This window comes from Ornithorhynchus anatinus, chromosome 5, assembly GCF_004115215.2.
Source record: "Ornithorhynchus anatinus isolate Pmale09 chromosome 5, mOrnAna1.pri.v4, whole genome shotgun sequence".
Lineage (NCBI taxonomy): Eukaryota > Metazoa > Chordata > Mammalia > Monotremata > Ornithorhynchidae > Ornithorhynchus > Ornithorhynchus anatinus.
Genome location: NC_041732.1, coordinates 9,857,772 through 9,867,475, shown reverse-complemented (window position 1 = coordinate 9,867,475; position 9,704 = coordinate 9,857,772).

The window sequence follows — 9,704 nt, the reverse complement described above, 5'->3', positions numbered from 1 at the left end:
AGCGACAGAAAAGCAGAGACTCTAATTCCTATCCATCGGGAATCAGGAAATCTAATTCCCCATCATGATTCCAGGCCAATGGTATAAAAAGGAGGTTTGCAACAATAAAGGAATCGATACCTATGCCAGAAAGCATCAATTTAGCTTTCATGACTTCCAGGCCTCACCAAGACCACAAAGTGGGTTCCGTTTGAGGTGGAGCCAGAAGCTTGAGCTGTTTTTGGTTTTTTTTTTCATTCGTCCAAACTGGTCAAACCACTCTCGCCAGCCTGACAAAGTTTCTTGCTTCTTGAGGACACCTACTTTTCCAAGTGGATTTGCTTATTGTCATTGCTCAAATCCTCTAGTTTGGCAGTTTGAACAGAATTTTTTTTTTTTTTGGGTGTACACCAGCTGTTCTTTTCTGCAGATTTAAAAAACACTTAGCATTCGTGGCCCATATGTTACGTGCCTATTAAGGAACCCGTGTCCTTTGGTTTTGCTCGACTTCGACAGCTAAGTAGGCAGTTAGCTGCTTGATGGTGAGGTGTTCTGTGAGCCTTGTGGTGGTGTAACCAAGGATATTCCTTGGTTCTGGTTCTCTGCTAGAGATGACTTACTATTAGTTGTTTTTTCCAAGGTAGGTGACTACTTGCTCTTCTTCCCCTGCCCCTCTTCTGCGGTAAACGTATTCTGCAACCTCTACTTGACTCTCTCCTAGGATTCCTCCCTACCAGCTATTGTAGTCATGTTTGAACTGGGATCCTGAGAAATTGAGGCACAGAGCTATCCTCTGAAGAATGTATGGTATGTGTGCGGCAGTTGCAAGAACAGTAAGCCTGTTCATCTCACATGGATGGTGCTAGCGGCTTTTGGAGTGCGTACCCTTCTGGCTGAGGTTATCCATCTTCTCCCCCAGTCCCCCAACCCCAAAAGGGAAGAACTTAAGTTTGGAAATGCTCTTGTGTTCTCCCGTCTCCCACAACAGCACAACCTGAAAATGATAATTTGGCATCTATGCCAGACCTTTGAGTCAGTAGGGAGTGAGATTGTGCTGGATTGTGGAGCGAGTTCATTGGGGGGAATGGGGGAGAAACCGCAAACTACAAGCTGTCAAAAAAGAAGCATCTCTTTACCAGCTTCTTTGAATACATATCACCGGAGTTGGCTAGACATTTGATTCCTGTGTCTCCAGAGCCCGGGCTCAAGGGAAGCGGCGGCATTGCCTGGTGATTAGAGCCCGAGACCTGGGAGTCACAAGCACCTGGGGTCTAATCCCAGCTCTGGCCACTTACCTGCTGTGTGACCTGGGGCAAGTCACTTCACTTCTCTGTGCCTGTTATCTATAAAGTGGGGATAAAACCTATGAGCCCCAAGTGGGACATGGACTTTGCCCAACTTGATTAACTTGTATCTACCCCGGCACTTAAACAGTGTTGGACAATTAGTAAGCACTTAACATGCCATAAATAAATAAAAAAGGGGAATCATGAATATGAAGAGGGAGAAGCAGGCAGACCATTGTATCCCTGAAGTGATCTCGTTCATGATTATAATCAGGCATGTGGCTTCACCTATACATTACAGGACATTTTTCATTACTTATGCCTTCGTGGATAAACACTGATGATGAACGAATGCAAGCAAACATGGAAGGTCACCAGAATGTCATATGTAAATTAATTTCATCCTATCCTGGTGCAGGTGGCTTCCCCAAGTCTTCTAAAGCAGAGATCCCTTTTAGTACCACAGTGGAAGACACATCAATAAAAATAATTCCCCCCATAATTGATAGTTGGCACCAAATTGTGCCTAATGGCCCCAATTTTGATTTTATATTTTTAAGGGGGTGTGCAATTTTTTTTTTTTAAAGATGGCAGCCTTGGGAATATCATTCCGAATTCCGGAAAGAGTTTGTGGAGGTTATTGCCTTCTCAATAATTTAAAGCTTCTATTGCTCTGCCAAGTCAGAAAATTAACATTTAATAGAAAAAAAATTATATATCTATAATTCAGTCACAGATATTAGATCAGATGGATTTTGCATTAAGTGAAAAAGATGTTGAGCATTTAAGGACCATTAAACTAGAGGACTCTCTCTTATTGGATTTTGAGACCTACAAGCCAGGACACTGCTGTGAGGAGTATTTATTCTTACATCTTCTGAACACATTAGATGAAGGGAAAATGGAGGGGGCTCATTTTCAAAGAAAATAGGGCATGAAAAAGTGTGATTTTCCACATTGTGAGCAACTTGCACCCAGATTCAGTTTTATTTCATAATAATCAGTTTTATGCATCATTAAGTAGCAGTTTCCTTCCCTAGGTTGGAGAATACAATGGAGACCGCTTTAGAAGGGGGTACCTGCAGGAAATCATGGAGTTTGCTCTACAATCTAATGTTGATGTTTAACTGCGGGAAATTATGCTTCTAATAGCTTCCCAGATAGTCTGGGTCACTGTATCTGAAAGGATTTAAGTTCGAGGAACCTGCTGCTTTATACTTTCCACGAGAAGCCCCAACTGTGCAAAGACAGGAACTGTGAAAAAGAGTGTTGATTTAGAAGGGTGGGAGGAGAAAAGGAGCAATCTGTTTAGCCGGTTGTCTCTTTTTTTTTTTTTTTTCCAAACGAAAATCTTTTCAATCAGACATTTGGGGAAATTGTCTCATCTTGGGACCCATGAAAGTCATTAGTTAGGGTAGCACGCCATGGCCTGACTCGGTTTCATTCCTCCACTGAGCGGGGAATTTTTGGTTCATACTCAGCCTCTCTTTGCTGAAATTTATGCTCTTCCAAAATAAAGGCTCGACAGGTACCTTTTGAACTGCTCTCCCCTATTGCCGCCTTATAAACGTCATCTTGCTCCTTACGGGAGCAGCGGCATCTCATTTATGCACAATTAAAAATAACTGTCTTCCCCGGACAAGGAGTGGGAGGTGGGGAATACCCCATCGCTACCAAATTGACTAGCGGGGATTAAAGCAGATTCACACCACTCGAGTGGCTGAGTCTGAAGCCGCCCCCTGAGGCCCGGAGACGTTTCTAACTGAATGTTTCAGTTGTTTGCTTTGAATCCCCAAGCGATCCAGGCCCCTTTCAAACCGTCTCCATCCACTGCCTTCAGTTCACATTTGAAAAATCCCCCCCAGCTGCTGTATTCATGTTGGGTCTGAAACCATCTGCTCCAGACATGTAGTTAAGAGGATTACCTGTGGTTACCCAACACACTACTTATTCAAAGTCAACATTTTTTCATTTGATACATCCAACCTCGTCATTAGAGAACGAGGACCAGAAATGGCAACAGACTCCACATAATAACGTTGGAGACGCTCGGGTAACTCTAGGGAAGGATCCTCTTTCTCCGGCTGGGACTGTTCACTTTGGTGTAGTGCGTGTGAAGGATTGCTAGCTGTGGAAAGAATTTCTTAGTGCCTGCTCTAATCTCCCACTTTTTCCTGTTTTTTTTTTTTTTGCTGTTGTTGAGAGAGGGGTTCTGTTTCATGGACTGGGTCCAACCTGATTAACTTGTATCTACACCAGTGCGTAGTTTAGTGCCTCGCACATAGGAAATGCTTGAACAAATGCCATAAAAAATTAATTTGATGGTATTTATTGAGTGCTTACTACATGCATAGAGCACCATACTAAGCGCTTGGGAGAGTATAAAACAACAGAGTTGGCAGACATGTTCCCTGGCCACAATGAGTTTAGAGTCCTTCTGGTGTAGTCAATCAACCAATGGTGTTTATTGAGCACTTACTATGTGCAGAGCACTGTACTAAGTGTTTGGGAGCATACAAACAATGCAGAGGACTAAGTGCTTAGAGCCTCACAGTAGGAGTGAAGCACAAAGACCCTGCCCTAAAAATAATAAGAGTTGTGGTATTTGTTAAGCACTTACTGTGTGCCAGGGACTGTACTGAGCTAATTGGGTTGGACAGTCCCTGTCCCACATGGGACTCAGAGTCTTAATCCCCATTTTACAGATGAGGGAAATGAGGCCCAGAGAAGTGAAGTGACTTGCCCAAGGTGACACAGCAGACAAGTGGAGGAGCTGGGATTAGAACCCAGGTCTTTCTGCCTCCCAGGTCCATGCTCCGTCCAATAGCTCATGATCTCTCACCCCCATAGAATATGAGCCCCTTGTGACACAGGGTCTGTGTCTGATCCAATAAGCTCAATTCTAAACTCCAGGACTTAGCACAGTGTTGGGTGCATAGTAAGCATTCAGTAAACACCCCAATTTATTGTAATTGGGATTATAAACCAAAATGAAGAAGCATGACTTCAAAGGTGAAGGGCAGCATGTTGTAGTGAAGCAGCATGGCTCAGTGGAAAGAGCACGGGCTTTGGAGTCAGAGGTCATGGGTTCAAATCCCGGCTCCACCACTTGTCAGCTGTGTGACTGTGGGCAAGTCACTTAACTTCTCTGTGCCTCAGTTACCTCATCTGTAAAATGGGGACGAAGACTGTGAGCCCCACGTGGGACAACCTGATTCCCCTGTGTCTACCCCAGCGCTTAGAACAGTGCTCTGCACATAGTAAGCGCTTAACAAATACCAACATTATTATTAGTGGATAGAGCACGGGCATGGGAGTCAGGAGGTCAAGAGTTCTGATCCCAGAACCGCCACTTGTTTGCCGTGTAACTTTGGACAAGTCACTTCACTTCTTTGGGCTCTCAGTTCCCCCATCTGTAAAATGGAGATTGACACTGTGAGCCCCATGTGAGACAGGGACTGTATCCAATCCAATTTGTTCGTACCACCCCAGCGCTTAGAACAGTGCCTGTCACATAATAATTATGAGAAGCAGCCTGGCTCAGTGGAAAGAGCACGGGCTTGGGAGTCAGAGGTCATGGGTTCTAATCCTGGCTCTGCCACTTTTCAGCTGTGTGACTTTGGGCAAGTCACTTAACTTCACTATGCCTCAGTTCCCTCATCTGTAAAATGGGGATTAAGACTGTGAGGCCTATGTGGGACAATCTGATTACCTTGTATCCCCCAAGCTCTTAGAACAGCACTTGGCCCATAGAAAGCACTTAACAAATTCCATTATTATTATTATTATGAGAGTGGAAAGAGCATGGGCCTGGGAGTCAGAGGACCTGGTATCTAATTCTGGCTCTATCACAGATCTGCTGTGGGACTTCAGGCAAGTCATTTCACTTCTCTGTGCCTCAGTGATCTCATCTGTAAAATGGGGATTAAGACTGCGAGCCCCACGTGGGACAATCTGATTACCTTATATCTACTCCAGCGCTTAGAACAGTGCTTGGCACAGAGTGAGCACTTAACAAATACCATCATTATTATTTCACTTTTCCCGGCCTCAGGTACCTCAGCTGTAAAGTGGGGATCAAGACTGTGAGCCCTATGTGGGACAGGGACTGGGTCCAACCTGATTAGCTTAGTGCTTAGTACAGCACCTGACACATAGTAAGCACTGAACAAATACCATTAAAAAAGAAAAAAGAAAAAATGTCCTTCCAAAAATTCAGCCACAGTGTCCATTTGCTCTTAATGTATTTATCACTGCCCTTATCTTTTATGTTTTTGTCATTCCATCTTTTTGTGTCTGTTGCCAGTCCCTTGATCTTCCCCCATTCTTAACTTGTAAGCCCTCTGGGGAATCAGGGACTGTGTCTGATTTTCACCTCTTCCCCAATGCAGCCAACATAGACTGGTTTGCTCACAGTCGGAACTCAATAGGTACCCCCCAAGTGAATGAATGATTCGCCGGGCCCAGAGATGGCAAAGCCCCACGAAGCGCTGAGCGTGGTTGAGGTGAAAGGCGGAATCTTCCATCGCTCGAGATGCTGGCCCTGTTCCACCACTGTTTCCGATCTCTCTGCAGAGAATGATTAATTCATCGGCGTTGTTTCCATCAGAGGGTATTAATTCCTGGAACTTGGCTACTTCCAGATACAGGGAGGGGCAGGGCCCATCTTTGACCATGTTAGCGAAAGAACACTGCAACCCTATGGACACTGCAGTTTACAACCCCACAGTGTACAATGTAGTGTTATACTGTACTCTCCCGAGCACTTAGCATATTGCTCTGTCCACAGAAAGCACTCAATAAATGCGATTCACTGACTGACCAGTCAATCAATGGTGTTTACTGAGCACTTACTGGGTGCAGAGCACTCTACTAAGCACGCTACAATGGAGTTGATAGACACATTCCCTACCCACAGTGATCTTATAGTCTAGGCGGAGGAAAGGCAGACACTACTATAAAAAAGTTTATGGTTATGTGCATAAGGGCTGTGGGGCTGAGGGTGAAGTGAATACCAAGTGCCCAAAAGTCACAGATCAAAGTGCATAGATGATACAGAAGAGAGAGGGAGCGGGGCAAAAGGGCTTAATCAGGGAAGGCCTCTTGGTGGAGATGTGATCTTAACCCCGTGGAGATTTCAGCCGCCACCCAAAGGAGACTGCAGCCTGCCACCCTTTGGAGACAGAAGCCTGAAACCTTCCAGAGGCCGCAGCCTGCAACCTTTGAGAGACCTCAGTCTGGAGGACTAAGCATCAACTCTTCAGAGAAGACAAAGCCTTTCACAGGGAGAGGAAAGCTGGAACAGAGTGCACCGATCCTGCCAGGTGAGTTTTACTTTGGGCAGGGGAAGTTTCCTTAAAGGAATTAGGCCCCTCCCTCCCATCACCCTGGGGGCTCCTTTGTGTCGGGGACCTGGGCAACCCCGACTTTTTGGTCAAGTTCTCCAGATGCTATATTTCCTTCTGATGTGGCAGTAAAGAGATTCAGGGACACAACTTCTCCAAACTGCACCTGCAGATGTGAAGTTATTCAAACCTCTATCTTTTATGCATACTCTAATATTCTCGCTTCCAGGTTCGAAATGCCACGCTCCAGTCCACACTTCACTCTGCTGCCTGGATCATTTCTTTTTTACAAAATGTTCAGTCCATGTTTCCCCAGTCCTCAAGAACCGGCAGTGGTTGCCCATCCACCTCCACATCAAACTCCTCACTATTGGTTTTGAAACACTCAATCACTTTGCCTACCTCACCTTTCTGCTCTCCTACACAATCCAGCCCGCACACTTTGCACCTCTAATGTTAACCTTCTCACTGTACCTCTATCTCATCTATCTCTCCTCTGACCTCTCTCGCCCACATCCTGCCTCTGGCCTGGAACACCCTCCCACCTCATATCTGACAGTCAACCACTCTCCCCTCCTTCATAGCCGTATTGAAGGCACACCTCTTCCAAGAGGACTTTCCTGACTAAGCCCTCATTTCCTTTTCTCCCACTCTTTTCTGAGTTTCCCTGATTTGCTCCCTTTGTTCACCCCTACCTCCTTAAGCCCTAGAGCACTTAATGTACATATCCATAATTGATTTATATTAATGTCTATCTCCCACTCTTGACTATTAACTCATTATGGGCAGGGAATGTGTCTGTTATATTGTTAGATTGTCCCAAGCGCTTAGTATAGTGGTCTACACATAGTAAGCGCTCAATAAATGCAATTGATTGCTTGACACCAACGTCCTGCTGGGCGGCCGATTCTCTCTCTTCCCTTCCCCCTCGGACCGCCCCCCGTCCCCCCCAGCCCCAGGTCCTCACCTCCTCAGGAATGAGTGGGGGGACATGGGGCAGCTGCAGGGGTTGGGGGGAAGGAGATGGTATGGCCACCTGTCTTTGCTGGAGGGGCTGCAAGACCTGGAGTCAAGCTGGTGTCAAGATGATGAGGTTATGAATATTCAAAGTGACTGGGAATAGAGACAGAGTGAAAGTTCATAGCATAAAAAGCAGCCCCCGAAAGAAAATGTCAGTAGCGTTGGGGGTATCTGTGCCTTTGGAGAGAATGTGGGCCTCCCCAAACTTCAGGGAGCGGGCAGGAGAGAGGAAAAGTCCAACTTGATCTGGGTAAAGACCTGGGTTTTTTTGGCTTTTTCCTTCAGATCTCAGTAAATAAGAGTGAGGGGGCCAATCAATCCATGGTATTTAGTGAGCGCTCACTATCTGCTGAGAATATACTAAGCGCTTGGGAGTGGACAGTACAAGAGGACATGATCCCTGCCTACAAGGAGCTTCCACAAAATTACAAAGTTGCTGAGTAGAGTTCTGGCCGGCTGGGACTTCAGCTCCAATGCAGTCAATGGGTTCTGGGTTTTCCAAAGCAAGTGGCTCCTCTGCTTTGTTGAATAAGGGCTGTTGGGTGCTTTTGCCTGCACAAATGTACTAGTGATTCCTTGACTTCCCAGCAATGTAATTGCCAAATATTAAAGGAGACTCCATCCTGGGAAATCCAATCTTCTGCTCGAAATTAAAGACCCATTAAATGAGTCGCTCTGAGAGGGTGGAGCGTCGAGAAGCAGCGTGGCCTCACGGATGGACCCCTGGCCTGGGAGTCAGTAAGACCTAGGTTCCAATCCCGGCTCTGCCACTTGCCTGCTCTGTGACCTTGGGCAAGTCACTTCACTTCTGTGTGCCTCAGTTACCTTATCTGTAAAATGGGGATGAAAACTGAGCCCTTTGTGGGACAGAGTCTGTGTCCAGCCCGATTACCTTGTTTCTACCCCTGTGCTCAGTACAGTACCTGACACCCAGTAAGCGCTTAACAAATACCAGAATTATTGCTGTTATTAAATGCTCATCTTGGGGGAGCTGAAGGCACTCTGGATTTTGCTTTCTGACCGTTGGCCTCATCTTTGGATCTTTAGCTCAGCCTGTTGTCCCCAAGAAGCCCAAACGAGTAGTCAGTCAAATAACACTTTTCAGGAGACCCATCCGCTCTGAAGTGATATGTGCTCATGAACGACCCTCCTTCGGGAACTGCTTATTTTTCCAGTTGGGCAATTAATCAATCAGTGGCATTTATTGAGTGCTTATGAAGCACAGAGCACTGGTCTAAGTGCTTGTCAGAGTACAACAGAATTAGAAGACGCGTTCCCTGCCCTTAATAAGCTTTTAGTCTAGGCTACCCTGCCTCCTGTCTCTCCCCGCTCCAGGCCACACTTCACTTTTTTGCCAGGATCATTTTTCTACCAAAACATTCTGCTCATTTTCCTCACTCGTCAAGAACCTCCAGTGGTTGCCCATCCACCTGCGCATCAAACAGAAACCCCTTACCATCAGCTTTAAAGTGCTCCATCTCCTTGCTCCCTTCTACCTCACCTCACTTGTTTCCTGTTACAGCCCAGCCTGCACACTTTGCTCCTCTAATGCTAACTTTCTCACTGTACCTTGATCTCATCTATCTTACCGCCGACCTCTCTCCCACCTCCTGCCTCTGGCCTGGAACACCCTCCCTCTTCATATCTGACAGACAATTACTCTCCCCACTTCAAAGCTTTCTTGAAGACACATCTCCAAGAGGGCTTCATGAAGAAGCTCTTATTTCCTTTTCTCCCACTCTCATTTGCGTTGCCCTGACTTGTTCCCTTTATTCATCCCCCCTCCCAGCCCCACAGCACTTACGTACATATGGATGATTTATTTATTTATACTAATATCTGTCTCCCCCTCTTGCCTGCAAGCTCGTTGTGAGCAGGGAATGTGTCCACTATATTGTTATATTGTGCTCTACCAAGTGCTTAGTACAGTGCTGTGCACACAGTAAGCGCTCAGTAAATACAATTGGCTGACTGACTGACTGACAGGTCCTCTGAAAAGAGCCCAGATCTAGAGATCAGGAGAACTGGGTATTAATCCGAGTTCTGCTTGCTGCGGCCGGGTCATCAGCGGTAA